The following is a 17794-nucleotide window of genomic DNA, read 5'->3' as shown; positions in this document are numbered from 1 at the left end:
ACTTCACCAGTATGTCATAGTCAAATCCTACTTCCTGTGGATCCAGATGTAGTAAACTGTCACCTACCTCTCCAACACTGTGTCTGCCTGAATGCTGCCATGCTTCCTGCAGTGAAGATAATAGATGAAACTCTGAGCTGTGAGCCAGAACTAATTAAATGCTTTCCTTTACAAGAACTGCTGTAGTCATGGTCTACCTTCACAGCAATATTTTCTGATCTATGTTGGTTCATCTGTGACAGGACATGATAAAAACACAAGGGGTTGCAATGGTAAAGCATATGCATCAGTACATTCTTTCACTGGTACCAGCCCAAAAGAGCATTTCTGAAGGTGACCTAGACGGCATTTCCACGTGACTTTGACTTTTATTCTCCTCCACATACTATGTCCAGGTAGGGATTGTAATTTCTACTAAGAGAGTCTATCACATTGCTCATTTAAAGACACACACACACAATAAAGTACTTGGGTAATCTAGTATTTTACTAGAAGTATATCTACTGGCCACAAAACCAGCTGTCACTTATAAATGAAATACTAAAAGTTTCTGATTTGAGAGAAATGAAATGTAATGTTCTTAAAGCAGCCCTTTTCATAAAAAGAAAATGAGTGACAGTTCATCTCCTGTGGAACCCCAGTAGCCCGAGTTACTGATATTGTAGCAGCAGACCGTTTTTTAATGACCACCTGTACTTTCATGCAAGCTTAACTAAATATCTTGAACTGAGTACAATACACTCATTTTGTTGTTCATTTGTTTTTATAGAAAATACTGTTACTTGGCATTAATTTTCCATTTACAGTCGCTGCTATATGTACCTTACATAATTTCCCTAAGAACAGTGAGCTGCCACTGTAGGGTTAAACAGAATATGGACAGAATAGGCGCTGCTGCTCCTCACGGGTCTTGTTGCTACTAGTTGTTATGCATATAAATATCTTACTTTTTCTTGTATGTAGATTGTGTTTCTTAGGTGTTTTAATTTTTTAAATATATTTACATTTAAAAATTAAAAAAAAAAAAAACACAAGGGGTATTCTCCAGACATACTCAATGGTATATGGTCCACATTTTAATAAAGGGGTTTAATTTTTTTATTTCTAGGAGGAATCAATAGGTAATGGGATGCTTCATGAAAAACTATCATAGGTTATGAGTTCTATCAAATCTTGTTATATACGTCTATCTGTAGTCCTCAACGTGGCAAAGCCAGCACTTGTTAGTTCTTCCTTTTCTTGCTAACCATCCAGAAATTGAAGCCACTAAACAGATCCAGTTGTAAGTGCAGACAATTAAAGGTGGTGTTCCTTTACCTGTCTTTTCTATCTCCAGACATGTAGATCTGTGTTCTAAATATTGCAATACATTGCTGTTTGGAACTCCTACTTTTGCTGTGTGCCAGAAATCTAGGGATGGATAGTATAATACTTGAACAGAGTGACTGTTAAATCACAGGATGGTTTCCAGGACAGTGATGCAGCTTCAGAGAAGAGCAGTCTGGTGGTCCTCCAGATAAAAAATCTTTTTCTTGAGGAGCTGACAATGACCTGGAGGTTCCAGGAGAACCAGTGTTTCTGGAGAGCAGAGAGGATCCACATGATTCCTCTTGTGGAGGATGGTTTGCAGGTATGTTCAGCGATAAATCCGTTTTCTTATCACATAAGTGAACAGGACTCTCTTATCACATAAGTGAACAGGACTCGAAGCACTCTGTATCTTGGTTTATTTATTTATTTATTTATTTATTTATTTATTTATTTATTTAGCTGGATAACAGCTTCAAGAAAAGTTATGTCTTCATATGTTCTCAGAACTGGTTCAAGTTCTATTAAGCATTTCAAGAAAGATGGTCTTTCATCTGGATTTTGTGCCCATCCACTTTGTATTAGAGAGATCATGAGACCTCAATTAGGTACATTAAATGGCAAATTTTCCTCACTGGTATCAGGCCGATGTCCCTGTGACACACCATACATGATCTGCAAAGGATTGGTGACCTCTGTATATATCATGCTTCACACTGGCCCTTGATTTCTGTCCAGGTTCATGGTTCTCAGGTGGCATATAGATGATTGTTCCTCCTGGTGCAGATTTGCTACTTCGTGATTTAGAGAGTGACATTATGTGCCATTTTGATAAACCAAAATCTGCAATCTTAACATGAAATTCATTATCCAACAAGATATTCTAAGTCTTTAAGTCATGATGAAGTAGAGGGGGGTTCACGTTGTGCAGGTAATTTATACCAAGAACAATTTCATGCAGGATGCGGAATTTCAATGGCCACGCAATATCAGGATATTCAGTTTTCTTACAGACTGACACCAGTTACTTCATTCCATCTTTGTTTCAGATGGTCACAAGCCATGAATAGAATGCGATGGATGTGCTTCTATGAAGACGTTATATGATCCATTTGGCATGTATTCAGTAACTATGCCCAAAAAATTCAGGCTCATTGCAAATTCCCAAAATCGAAAGAATGTAACTAAATCTAGCTTTATGTAGTATTTCAGCTTCTCGTAAGATATCATTTCTTTCACTGTCGAGCAGCGGCGTGTGGATGTGCAGGTGCTTCACGGCCACCCGCACGCGCCAGTCTGCGTGGCGTGCCGACGACACGGTGCCCGAGGCGCCGCGGCTGAGGTAGTGCAGGTCGGCGAGCTTGTGGTAGGGGATGGTAGGCAGCGCGCTGCAGATGGCGTCCCCGTTCATGGCTCTGGCTGAGCGGCCCTCCGCTCGACCCTGGCCGCCTTGGCCGGTGCTGTGCGGCCTTAGCTCGCTGGGCAGCCCATTCCCGCGCGGTCGCTGCAGTTCCGGCCCGGCCGGCTGTCCCCGGGAGCGCCTTTGCCTCCCTCTGTCAGCATGGTGAGCAACCCATTGCTCATCCTAATCAGCTGCTTCCTGCTCCTGTCTGGAGTACAAGCTGGCTGGGTGGAGACCTTCCTTAGTGTTGCTGTTTTCTTTGGAACACAACATGGTTTCCGCACTGAAGGGTGCTGCAGGTACAATCTTCCAGCTCAGATACACATCTGCTCAGTTACCACACAATAGCCTTGCTGCTCCATTTTTTTATTTTCTAGGCTTGTTCACACCAACGTCACCACAAACAATAAAAATACAATACAATGTGAGTCCTTTTTCCTTTTGGCTTATGTCGCTACAGGGAACCTATAAGAAGTGAAAACTTCTTCTGAAAACTGTTTAACAATGTTAGCAAAAAGTGAGAAACAATATAAACTTGAAAGCCGAAACTTGCAAGATCCACCAGACTCAGAACCTGAAAAACATAAATAGAGCATGAATGGATTTAGATGGCATTCTGACAATGAACTATTCGGTATTTGAAATAAGAATGTAGGGTTGGGGATTTAGCTCAGTGGTAGAGCGCTTGCCTAGCAAGCCCAAGGCCCTGGGTTCGATCCTCAGCTCAAAAAAAAAAAAAAAAAAAAAAAAAAAAGAATGTAAGCACCAGGGTTAGAGAGCTGACTCAGCACTTCAGAGCCGCTGCTCTTGCATAGGACAAAGGTTCTGTTCCTAGCACCTGTATGACAGCTCACAGCTGTCAGTAATTCAGTTCCAAGTCTCTAAACCCTCTCTGGCCTCTACAGGCACCAGGCACATGTTCAGTGCACTTACATGCAGGCAAAACACTCATACACCTAAAATAAAAAGGAAAAAAATTTTAAGAATTTAAATCTGTTTTAAAATGACATTAGCCCATGGTATGACTCTTATGGGACTTTCAGAAGCATAAATTTATAGGGAAAAATAAAAATTAATTAGACTCATGAAAAAAAATTACAGGATGGTGGTGTTAGTGGCCTGAAAGACACTGGTCTTAGGTTGTTCTGCATTATATTGGTAACATGTCTTACAGAACCCACAATATATGGATGTATAAACATTAAAATATTTATGTAAATATTCATTTTACTATCACAGACTGGGGAAGGCCAGCTCCCATGATCTGCTCCAGCATTGTGAATAAAAGACCTCATAGTAGTGAGGGCTTAGGAAAAATTATTATCAGAATGTAGACGTAACCATCTTGTTAACAAGAAACACAGAGCCAAATACAGAGTTAATAGCCAAGAGCTAAAAACCTTACCCTTCACTGCAGCTGCTGTCCTTCCTCTCCACAAGAGACCTATTTTCTGTGTGTTTTTCCTTTTTATAGACTGTCTGCTCTGCCTTCTCATTGGTTGTAAACCCAACTGCATGACCTCCTCCACTGCCTGTCTGTACAAACCTCCAGGTCTTCTATGGTTGGTATTGAGATTAAAGGTGTTTGTCTCCTTGCAGGCTGGATCCTTGAACACACAGAGATCTGCCTAGCTCTGCTTCCCAAGTTCTGGGATTAAAGGTGTGCACCACCACTGCCCAGCTTCTGTTTGCTCCTACCCCAAGGCAACTTTATTAACATACAAATAAAATCACATTTCAGTACAAATAAAGTATCATATTTCCCATTTTCTATTTTAATAAAAAGAAAAAAGGAAAAATGTTATAACTAATATAAGAAAAACTATATAAAAAAGTACAATAACTACATACCATATATACAAGCAATAAATACCTAAACATGTCTAGTTCATTTGCATTTGACAAATTCAGAGAAAATAATTCCATTATATGTCCTATTTTGGTAAGTCCAAAATGTACCTGATTCACTTTCTAACCACTGGTGTCATGTCATGAGTCAGGATTTTAAATTCTGGAAATTGTTGATTTTTTTTTAATTCAGCTGTCCATTCTTCTTGGCTGTATATATGTGGCTTCATCTTGGCATCCTGTTCTTCTCCACATCCCTCTATTAAATACCAGTCTACTATTGAGAGGTGTGAGCTTAGTTACTCTTCAGGAATAACTGTTTCAGCTGCTGTTCCACTGCACATCAGAAGCTATCGGCCCACCGCCTGTTCAGCTGCCTTTGAAGAAAAGGGCACAGTACCTTTTCCAGATTTGCAAAGGTCACTCACTTCAGGGATGGTGCCATATTGTCCTGGCCTCAGAAGATGCCTTTTGTTAAAGCCACAACCACACTTGTTTTTAGCAAGAATTGTTAGTCCTTTGTTTCATTGCCTGTCTGTCCTGTTTGATAGCAGTTGATTCGAGGATACTTTGTTGCACAGTGGCTAACTTTTGCCACAATGAAGGCTAGCTCCATATGCAGTTTCTTCAGTGCCCATAATTTCTCTGAAGTAGATTGGTACTGCCAGGAGCCAACACGTCTCAAGGTCATAACAACAAAAAAATTTTAAGTTATTAAAACATTTTAAATGCCATATTCTGTAGATCTCTGAAGTGTTTGAAGATGGCCTGTTTATCTAAAATATATCTGTTCGATCTTGAAAACACACCTAATATGACTGCAAGTTCGATTGTAATGTCAAACTACTAACTTTCATTTCTATATATCCTAATAGTTGGTAGTAATAACATTCAAGGATCAGCAAATTGCATTACATTGTTAAATGAACTGTATAAGTACAATATCTTTAACAAGATTAGAAATGTATGTATGGCATTTTCAAACAATCTCAATATATATATAATTTGTATACAATATAAAACAATCCAATCCAATGTAAAGTATTTAAAACTAGTAATTGTCTTTTTCTTTCTTCTTTCCTTTCTTTCTTCCTTCCTTCCTTCCTTTCTCTTTCTTTCTTTCTTTCTTTCTTTCTTTCTTTCTTTCTTTCTTTCTTTCTTTCTTTTTATTAAACAAGAACCTTAAATCTAATCTCCTTCGCTTAGCCCTTTTCCTAACCTTGAATAATAACTTGTAACCAACCCTCCTAAACAATGAAAATTATCCCAGACCCAAAACCCATTAAAAGACCAAAAACCACCCACCCCACACCACCTCTTTGGGAATGTGGGCATTGTATTCTTTAAATTGCTTCCTGCTGCGTATGGGTGAAGGTATCTTTATTCTGAAAAGAAAAATTGTGTGTTAATTGTCAACTTCTAGGAAAAATTCTTTGTTATCCATAATGCCAAAGTTCAGGGTTTGTCTCAAGTCCTTATTCAAGTAGTCTTTGAAACTGGATTATCTCAGCTAGCCCTCTCAAAATTGCTCTGAGCACTTTGTAGTCCAAAGCTGATCTGTAGATGATATTTGTCAGCTTAGTGATATTATTATTATCCACGTGGAATTGTTGTTGTGGGGCCCCATCTTCTTCATGGAGTTTTCTGTTGATGTTAGACCTGGCCGTGATTTCCTGCAGAAAACTGATATGAGACTCAAACACAAAGACATGTATAGGCAGCTAATTAGAGCCTTTTTTCTAGAGTTAGTTAGTACTCTATATGACCATTATTACCTTAATGAAGATTTAAATATATTAATCTTGTAAATTTTAATATAAAATTCATACTTTGAGAAAAGTTTATGTAGATCTCATCCATTTCTCTGTCATTGGACGATCCCTGTGTCTTTCCTAGGGTCCCATTTTCCAGGCAGCCTCCCTAGAGTTGTGTAGCAAACTAGTCATCTTTATAATGAAGGGCAAGTTTCTAGGGAAAGAAAGCTTAGGGGAGCAGGAGATCCTAGCTGGATCAAGAACAGAAAGGGAGAACAAGGAATAACAGACAATGATAAATGATGACCACATGAGAACAGGAATAGGCAGAGTTCAAGAGAGGTCCCCAGAAATCCACAATGATACATCCTCTGTAGACTGCTGGCAATAGTCAAGAGAAAGCCTGATCTGACCTAGTCTGGTGATCAGATGGCCAAACACCCTAACAGTGAAGCTGGAACTCTCATCCAATAACTGATGGAAGTGGATGCAGAGATCCACTGCCAGGCCCCAGGTGGAGCTCCAGGTGTCCAATTGTCAAGAAAGAGGAGGGACTGCAAGAGTGTGAATTGTTGAGACCAAGATTGGAAAAGCACAGAAACAAATAGCCAAACGAAGGGAAGCACATGAATTATGAACCAAAAGCTGTGGAGCCTGCAGCTGGATCAGGCCCTCTGGATAAGTGAGATAGTTGAGTGGCTAGAACTGTTTGGGAGGCACCCAGGCTGTGGGACCAGGACCTGTCCTTAGTGCATGAGCTGGCTGTTTGGAACCTTGGGCTTACACAGGGACACTTTGCTCAGTCTGGAAGAAGGGGACTGGACCTGCCTGTACTGAATCCACCAGGTTTAAATGAATTCTCAGGGGAGTCTTGGCCCTGAAGGAGATGGGAATGGAGGGGAGGGGCTGGAGAGAGATGGGGGTGGGTGCGGGAGCGGGGAGGACAGGGGAACCCATGGCTGATGTGTAAAATTAAAACACAAATAAAATAAATTTTTAAAAATAGTTTAAAGAATCAGAATAGAATCAAAGAATTGAGATTGGTAATAGAATAGTCCCTTAATTAATTTGGTTTTTCTCCTGTCCAATGTCAGAAGATGGCTCTTACTTGTGGCATGATACAGGGAGTTTGCATTTTCCTTTTAACAAAATGCTTGAGTTTAAATGAGAGAGCCATTCTCCAACTCTAAAGTCATCTCTAAATTTTAATTGAACTGGGACTACAAGAAGACCAATAGTGTTAAATATTTTAGAGAAGAACAGAAAAAAAAGAAAAAGAAAAGAAAAGAAAAACTTTTCCCCAGCTTTTCAGCAAGTTATTATCTGCTGAAATGAAAAGGCAGGTGTTAATGGTATAAGTTAGACCTCCTCTAATTAAGAGGTCTCTCTTGTTCAAATCGAACCTTTATCAATTTTGATGGTATCCACAGATTATCTTCTGTAGAAACAAAAGCAAAACCTCATCCCCAACATAACACATATCCTGGTTTCCATTCTGAAGTCAGCACATCCTTGAAGTATATAGGCTGATTTAATTCTGTGGTTTTTTCTATTATCCAATTGTTCATTTCTCATTAGCACTGAGAAAATTCAAAGTTAATAGAGCATTACTCAGACTATTCCTAGGGGTGTTTATTACCCCTTTCTGTTTATTTAGCATGCCCTTTAGAGTTCTGTTGGATCTTTCTATAACTGCTTTGCCTGTTGGACTATATGGTATACCTGTAATATGCTGTATATTATAATAATCAAAAAACTATTTCATTTTAACAGAGACATGATGGAGCATTGTCAGTTTTAATTTGGGTAGTTACACCCATGATGACCATAACTTTTAGCATATGAGTGATGACAGAATCAGCTGTTTCAGAACTCAAAGAAGTTGACCATTGAAATCCTGAATAAGTATCAGTGGTATGGTGTAGATATTTCAATTTTCCAAATTCTGCAAAGTGAAACACATCCATCTGCCAGATTTCATTCCTCTGAGTACCCTTTGGGTTATATCCTGCTGGTAATGGTGTCCGATTGTAAGAGGAACAAGTAGGACATTTCTTTACTATTTCTTTGGCTTGTTGCCAGGTTATGGAAAAATCCTTTTTTAAACCTTTACTATTGACATGATTTTTTTTATGAAATTCTGAGGCCTCCAGCACATTTCCTATCAATAATTTATCAATCTCATCATTACCTTATGCTAGAGGGCCTGGCAGACCAGTATGGGATCGGATGTGAGTTATATATAAAGGATGACTCCTTTTCATGATTGTATCTTGTAACTGAATAAATAGTGAAGTTAATTCTGAAGCATCAGGGATAAAGTCTGCAGTCTCAATATGTAATACCACTCTTTCAGCATACTGAGAGTAAGTAATTATGTTGAGAGGTTCTGAAAAATCCATTAATACTAACAGAATAGCATACAATTCCGATTTTTGAACTGAATTATAAGAACTTTGAACCACTTTACTTAAATTTTCTGATTTGTAACCTGCCTTTCCTTGTTTGTTGGCATCTGTATAAAATGTATGAACTCCAGATATGGGTTTTTCCTGTCCAATTCAAGGCAAGATCCAATCAGCTCTCTTTATAAGATCAATTCTATCACTTTTGGGATATTTACTGTTAATTTCTCCCAAAAAGTTACTGCAAGCTTTTAGCCAAGGTTCACTTTCTGTCCATAATCTTTCAATGTCCTCTTTAGTTAAAGGTGCAACAATTTCTGCTGGGTCTATTCCTGCTAACTGATGAAGCCTCAATTTTCCTTTCAAAATTAAGTCAAAGATTTTTTTTCCACATAAGTTTTTAATTCTATTTTTGGCTTATTTGGTAAAAATATCCATTCCAATATAATATCTTCTCTTTGCATTAATATTCCTGTAGGAGAATGCCTAGAAGGTAAAATAACCAAAATGCAATCCAGCTTTGGATCCATACAATCCATGTGTCCTTCATGTGCTTTCTTTTCTACCAAGGCCAATTCATTCTCAGCTTCAGGTGATAATTCTCTTGGACTATTTAAGTCCTTGTCACCTTTTAAGGTTTTGAACAAATTATTCAGTTCATCAATTTTTACCCCAACAATAGTTTGAAATGTCTCCAAATAGTCTTTGAAAGCCATTAAGAGTCTGTAGTCAATCTCTCCTAATTTGCACCTTTTGAGGTCTAATTTGTTGTAGCTCTATTTTATATCCTAAATAATTAATAGAATCTCCTCTTTGAATCTTTTCAGGAGCAATTTGTAATCCCCAGCAAGGCAAAATTTTCTTAACTTCTTCAAACATTATTTCTAAAGTATCTGCATTTGAGTCAGATAGTAAAATACCATCCATATAATGATAAATTATAGATCTAGGAAATTTTTTACATATCATGTCCAATGGCTGTTGTACAAAATATTGGCACAGGGTTGGGCTATTTAACATTCCCTGTGGGAGGACCCTCCATTGAAATCTTTTAACTGGTTGAGAATTATTATAAGTAGGCACTGTGAAAGCAAATCTTTCTCTGTCTTTTTCTTGTGAGGGTATAACTATGAGAGGCCATCCTTTAGGTAACAGAGTAGACAAAGGAATCCCAGATTATAGAGAGCCCATTGGCTGAATTACTTAGTTAATTGCTCTAAGATCTGTTACCATTCTCCATTTACCAGATTTCTTTTTAATAACAAATACAGGAGAATTCCAAGGGCTGGTTGATTCTTAAATATGCTGAGCATTTAACTGTTCTTCTACCAGCTCTTGATAAATTATTATCAGAAGGCTATACATTTTCTATGTGAGGAGTAAATAATAAAGAATCACAAATGCTTTCTGAGGATAACTTTCTCTTTTACTTCATCTTAAGAATGGTCTTTTACTCTGTCTCCACAAAGCTACATATCTGCACACTGCTATAAACAGCTACATATCTTTACATACATACATACATACATACATACATACATACATAATGTTTCACATGGCTATACATCTTTTTTACATATATAAAATATATATTATCAATATTTCCTATACATCTCTTTTCTATAGAGCTTCTTGTTGCCTTCACACAGTTATGAATCTCTACTCAGCCATAGATAAATATCTCATTTATGGAGCTCTCTCACCATGTAGCACTTTACATAGTTCCTTGGCACAGCTCTGCTATGTACCACCAGCTCTTACACACAGCTCACTCTCTCATACACACACACACACACACACTTCAAGATTGTTCACTCACTCTTTACTCACTCACTCTTTCACCCACTTACTCCCCCCCACTTCTCTTATGTTCCTTCTTCTTCATTTCTCACTCAGCACACACACACACACACACACACACACACACACACACACACACTTCATTCACATTCTGCAACATCTCTTACATAGATCTACACAGCCACCTCTCTCCACACTGTCAAAATTCTTTCACAGTCAAACTCTGGGCTACTAGAAATCTCAATTTCAGGGACCTACCCATTCTCATAATACAAGATAACACTTAACGCTAGCAATGTTACATTGACCCATGCACATAGGTCTAAGTTGGTGAGTGACCCCAAACGGTAAACAAATGACTGAACATTTAGTGATCAGGGCTCGAGCAGAAAGAGAGCTAATGCAAGGAGCTATATCTCAACAGCCTTTATTTAACAATAAACAACACTTGGGAAATGGATTTTGTGTATTTTCTGCAAGGGGAGTTGAGTCAGTTAAGAATTTGTTCTAAGGTCTTCCCAAAATGTGTAAAAGGCTGTCTTAGAGACTAAGAATAGTGTTATTTCCCTGTGGCAGTAAAGAAGAATATACTGGTATTATTTCTCTATATCAGAGTTATACAGCTTAAAACAGAAATCCAAATCCAATCAAATGGTCTTAAGAAACAAGCTGGTGTAGCCATCCTAATATCCAGCAAAATAGACTTCAAATTAAAATCAATCAAAAGAGATCAAGAAGGGCATTACATACTCATCACAGGAAAGATCCACCAAGATGAAGTTTCAATTCTGAACATTAATGCCCCAAACATAAAGGCACCCACATATGTAAAAGAAACATAACTAAAGCCTAAATCACATATAAAACTCCACACATTAATAGTGGGAGACTTCAACCTTTGGACAGATTGGCCAAATTGAAACTTAGAGAGAAATAAAGGACTTAACTGATGTTATGACTCAAATAGATTTATTGATATCTACAGATCATTACATCCTCACAAAAAAGAATATACCTTCTCAGCACCCCATGGAACCTTCTCTAAAATTGACAACATACTTGACCACAAAGCAAATAAAAAATAGAAAACAATTGGAATAACCTCCTACGTTCTATCAGAGCACCATGGTTTAAAGTTAGATTTCAACAACAACAAAAACTACTGAAAACCAACAATCTCATGGAAACTGAATAATGCTCCACTGAATCACCAATGGGTTAAGGAAGAAAGAAAGAAATTAAAGACTTCCTAGAGATCAATGAAAATGACTACACCACATGCCCAAACTTATGGAACACTATGAAAGCAGTGCTAAGAGTGAAATTCATAGCACTAAATGCCCACATAAAGAAGCTGGAGAAATCTCACACTAGTGACATGACAGATCTTCAAAGAAGTCTTAATACCAATACTCTTTAAATTGTTCCACACAATAGAAGCAGAAGGTATATTACCAAACTCCTTCTATGAGGATACAATTACCCTGATTCCTAAACCAAACAAAGATGCAACAAAGAAAGAGAACTACAGACCGATCTGCCTCATGAACATTGATGCAAAAATACTCAAGAAAATACTGGCAAACAGACACATCACAGGAAAGATCCACCAAGATGAAGTCTCATTTCTGAACATGTATGCCTCAAACAAAAGGGTACCCACATATGTAAAAGAAACATTACGAAAGTTTAAATCACATATAAAACCCCCCACATTAATAGTGGGAGACTTCAACCCCCACATTCACCTCTGGACAGATTGGCCAAATTGAAATTATCAGAGACATAAATGGTCTTAACTGATGCTATAGCTCAAATGGACTTAATTGATATCTACAGAACATTCCACATGAACAAAAAAGAATATACCTTCTTTTCAGCACCCCATAGAAACTTCTCTAAAATTGACCACATACTCAGCCACAAAGCAAATCTCAACAGACACAAAACAGTTGCAATAACCTCCTGTGTTCTGTTGGACCACACTTATGGGACACTATGAAAGCAGTGCTAAGAGGGAAATTCATAGCACTAAATGCCCACATAAAGAAGCTGGAGAAATCTCACACTAGTGACTTGAAAGCACACCTGAAAGCCCTTGAACAGGAGGAAGCAAAGTCTCCCAGGAGGAAGAGATGCCAGGAAATTATCAAATTGAGAGCTGAAATCAATAAAATAGAAATAAAGAGAACAATACAATGGATTAATGAAACAAAGAGTTGGTTCTTTAAGAAGATCTACAAGAAAGACAAGCCCTTATCCAAATTAACCAAAGGACAGAGAGAGAGCATAGAAATTAACAAAATCAGAAATGAAAAGGGGGACATAACAACAGACAATGAGGAAATCCAAAGAATCATCAGGTCATATTTCAAAAATCTCTACTCCACAACACTGGATAATCTAAAAGAAATGGATAATTTCTGGATAGGTACCACATACCTAAGTTAAATCAAGACCAGATAAACCATTTAAATAGTCAAATAACCCCTAAGGAAATAGAATCAGTCAATAAAAGTCTCCCCACCAAAAAAAAAGCCAGGACCAGATGGTTTCACTGCAGAATTCTACCAGATCTACAAAGAAGACTTAATACCAATACTCTTTAAATTGTCCCACACAATCAAAGCAGAAGGAATTTTACCAAACTCCTCCTAGGAGGCTACAATTACCCTCATTCCCAAACCAAACAAAGATGCAACAAAGAAAGAGAACTACACACCAATCTCCCTCATGAACATTGATGCAAAAATACTCAATAAAATACTGGCAAACAGACTCCAAGAACACATCAAAACAATTATCCACCATGATCAAGTAGGCTTCATCCCAGGGATGCAAGGGTGGTTCAACATACGAAAGTCCACCAATGTAATACACCATATAAACAAACTCAAAGAAAAAAAACACATGATCGTCTCGCTAGATGCAGAAAAGGCATCTGACAAAATCCAACACCCTTTCATGATAAAGGTCTTGCAGCAATCAGGAAAACAGGGACCATACCTAAACATAATAAAGGCAATCTACAGCAAGCCAATAGCCAACCTCAAATTAAATGGAAAGAAATTCAAAGCAATACCACTAAACTCAGGAACAAGGCAAGGCTGTCCGCTCTCCCATACTTACTCAATATAGTACTTGAAGTTCTAGCCAGAGCTATAAGACAACATAAGGAGATTAAGGAGATACAAATTGGAAAGGAAGAAGTCAAGCTCTCCCCATTTGCAGATGACATGATAGTATACATGAGTGACACCAAAAATTCAACCAAGGAACTGATACAGCTAATAAAAACCTTCAGCAACATAGCAGGATACAAGATCAATTCAAAAAATCAGTAGCACTCCTATATACAATAGACAAACACGCTAAGAAGGAAATCAGAGATACATCAACTATTACAATAGCCACAAATGTGATAAAATACCTTGGGGTTACTCTCACTAAGCATGTGAAGGACCTATATGATGAGAACTTTAAGTCCCTGAAAAAAAAAAATTGAAGAAGATGTCAGAAAACAGAAAGACCTCGCATGTTCATGGATAAGAAGGATTAACATAATAAAAATGGCGATCTTACCAAAAGCAATCTACAGATTCAACACAATCCCCATCAAATTACTAACACAATTCTTCACAGACCTGGAAAGAATAATACTCAACTTCATATGGAAAAACAAAAAACCCAGGATAGCCAAAAGAATCCTGTACAATAAAACAACCTCTGGAGGCACCATGATCCCTGACCTCAAGCTTCACTATGGAGCTACAGTAATAAAAATAGCTTGGTACTGGCATAAAAACTGGCATGTGGACCAATGGAATGGAATTGAAGACACTGACATTAACCCGCACACCTATGAACATATAATTTTTGACAAAGAAGCCAAAAATGTACAATGGAAAAAAGAAAGCATCTTCAACAAATGGTGAGGCATAACTAGATGTCAATGTGTAGAAGGGTGCAAATAGATCCATATCTTTCACCCTGCATAAAACTTAAGTCCTAGTGGATCAAAGACCTCAACATAAATACAGTTGCTCTGAACCTGATAGAAGAGAAAGTAGGAAGTACAAATGCGTTGGCACCAGACATCACTTTCTAAATATAACACCAGTAGCACAGACACTGAGAGAAACAATCAATCAATGGGACCTGTTGAAAATGAGAAGCTTTTATAGAGCAAAGTACACCGTCAACAAATCAAAGCAACAACCTAGAGAATGGGAAAAGGTCTTCACCAACCCCACATCTGACAGAGGGCTGATATCCAGAATATATAAAGAACTCAAGAAATTAGACATCAAAATGCCCAACAGTCCAATTAACAAAGGAGCTATAGAACTAAACAGAGAATTCTCAACAGAGGAAGTCCAAATGGCTGAAAGACATTTAAGGAATTGCTCAACATCCCTAATTATCTGGGAAATGCAAATCAAAACAACTCTGAGATACCACCTTACATCTGTCAGAATGGCTAAGATAAAAAACACAGAAGACAGCTTATGCTGGAGAGGATGTGGAGCAAGGGGAACTCTCCTCCACTGCTGGTGGGAATGCAAGCTTGTACAGCCACTTTGGAAATCAATATGGTGCTTCCTTAGAAAATTGGGAATCCATCTCCCCCAAGACTCAGCTGTAGCACTCTTGGGCATATACCCAAGGAATGCTCAATCATACCACAAGGGCATTTGCTAAGCTATGTTCATATCAGCATTGTTTGTAATAGCCAGAACCTGGAAACAACCTAGATGCCCTTCAACTGAAGAATGGATAAAGAAAATATGGTACATATACACAATGGAGTACTACTCAGCAGAGAAAAACAATGACATCATGAGGTTTGCAGGCAAATGGATGGATGTAGAAAAAATCATCCTGAGTGAGGTAACCCAGACTCAGAAAGACAAACAGGGTATGTACTCACTCATAGGAGGACACTAGATGTAAAACGAAGATGACTAGACTGCTACACAACTCCAGGGAGGCTTCCTAGAAAACAGGACCCTAGGAAAGACCCAGGGATCACCCAATGACAGAGAAATGGATGAGATCTACATGAATAACCTGGAAGAGAGTGGGAGAAATGAATGGCAAGGTTTGAGGGAAGGAAGGCTTGGGGGAGCAGGAGACCCCAGCTGGATCAGAAACAGAAAGGGAGAACAAGGAATGGTAGACCATGATGGATGAGGACCACATGAGAACAGGAATAGGCAGAGTTCAAGAGAGGTCCCCAGAAATCCACAATGATACATCCTCTGTGGACTGTTGGCAATAGTCAAGAGAAAGCCTGATCTGACCTAGTCTGGTGATCAGATGGCCAAACACCCTGACAGTCAGGGAAGAACTCTCATCAGTGACTGATGCAAGTGGATACAGAGATCCTCAGCCAGGCCCAGGTGGAGCTCTGTGTGTCCAGTTGTCGAGAAGGAGGAGGGACTGTGGGAGCATGAATTGTTGAGACCAAGATTGGAAAAAGCACAGGGACAAATAGCCAAACAAATGGAAGCACCTGAATTATGGACCAAAGGCTGTGGAGCCCCCAGCTGGATCAGGCTCTCTGGATAAGTGAGATAGTTGAGTGGCTTGGACTGTTTGGGAGGCATCCAGGCTGTGGGACCTTGACCCGTCCTTAGTACATGAGCCGGCTGTTAGGAACCTTGGGCTTACACAGGGACGCTTTGCTCAGCCTGGAAGGAGGGGACTGGACCTGCCTGAACTGAATCCACCAAGTTTAAATGAATCCCCAGGGGAGTCTTGGCCCTGGAGGAGATGGGAATGGAGGGGAGGGGATGGGGGGAAGGTGGGGTTGGGGGCGGGAGTGGGGAGAACAGGGGAACCCATGGCTGATATGTAAAATTAAAACACAAATATAATTTTTAAAAAAGGGAAGAAAAAATCTCTACTCCACTAAAACTGGAAAATCTTAAAGAAATTGATATTTTTCTGGATAGGTCCCACATACCTAAGTTAAGTCAAGACCAGATAAACTAAATAATCTAATAACTCCTAAGGAAATAGAATCAGTCATTAAAAGTCTCCCAATCAAAAGAAAAAAACCAAAGAAACCAAAAACCCATGACCAGATGGTTTCACTGCAGAATTCTACCAGCGCTACAAATCAGACTTAATACCAATACTCTTTAAATTGTTCCACTCAATAGAATCAGAAGGAATATTACCAAACTCCTCCATGAGGCTACAATTACTCTGATTCCTAAACCAAACAAAGATGCAACAAGAAAGAGAACTACAGACCAATCTCCCTCATGAACATTGATGCAAAAATACTCAATAAAATACTGGCAAACAGACTCCAAGAACACATCAAAACAATTATCCACCATGATCAAGTAGGCTTCATCCCAGGGATGCAAGGGTGGTTCAACATACAAAAGTCCAGCAATGTAATACACCATATAAACAAACTCAAAGTTGAAAAAATTTCTATACCCCTTCATGATAATGTTCTTGGATAGATCAGGAAAACAGGGAACATACCTAAACATAATAAAGGCAATCTACAGCAAGCCATAGCTAACATCAAATTAAATGGAGAAAAACTCAAAGCAATACCACTAAAATCAGGAACAAGGCAAGTCTGTCCCTTCTGCCCATACTTATTCATTATAGTTCTTGAAGTTCTAGCCAGAGCAATAAGACAACATAAGAAGATTAAGGGGATATAAATTGGAAAGGAAGAAGTCAAGCTTTCCCTATTTGCAGATGTCATGATAGTATACATGAGTGACACCAAAAATTCTGCCAAGGAACTGATACTGCTTATAAAACCTTCAGCAACAGGGCAGGATACAAGATCAACTCAAAAAATCAGTAGCCCTCCTATATACAATAGACAAACAGGCTGAGAAGAAATCAGAGATACATCACCCTTTACAATAGCCACAAATGATATAAAATACTTTGGGGTTACTCTAACTAAGCAAGTGAGGGACCTATATGATGAGAACTTTAAGTTCCTGAAAAAAGAAATTGATAGACGATAGTAATACAATTCATCAGCTATCTGAATCATAGGACTCAAGGTCGAAAGTTTGACATCAGATACCTTGCTTCCCTTCCTTTAGTAAGGTCATTCTTTGTTTCTCCTAGTTCTACTTTTCAGACATTGTCAATAAAACTCTAAATTAATCTGATCTTCTCATCTAGATGTCATTAACCTCCAAATATTACTTCAGGGTTTCAGATCAATTCTGGAACAAGACTCAAGTCTCCCTGTCTTAGCTGGATCATCTAGAGTGAGAGTTCATGAT

The 17794-nt window shown here is 38.5% G+C and overlaps 1 pseudogene; it reads right to left on the bottom strand.

Moving 5' to 3' along the window:
* Positions 1 to 1448: 1448 nt before the first annotated feature.
* LOC118577492 lies at positions 1449 to 2828 on the bottom strand (annotated as a pseudogene).
* Between the last annotated feature and the right edge of the window lie 14966 nt (positions 2829 to 17794).

The sequence above is a fragment of the Onychomys torridus genome, chromosome 2 (assembly GCF_903995425.1).
Source record: "Onychomys torridus chromosome 2, mOncTor1.1, whole genome shotgun sequence".
NCBI lineage: Eukaryota > Metazoa > Chordata > Mammalia > Rodentia > Cricetidae > Onychomys > Onychomys torridus.
The sequence above is the reverse complement of the archived record's forward strand: the minus strand, read 5'-3'. Positions and strand labels throughout refer to the sequence as shown.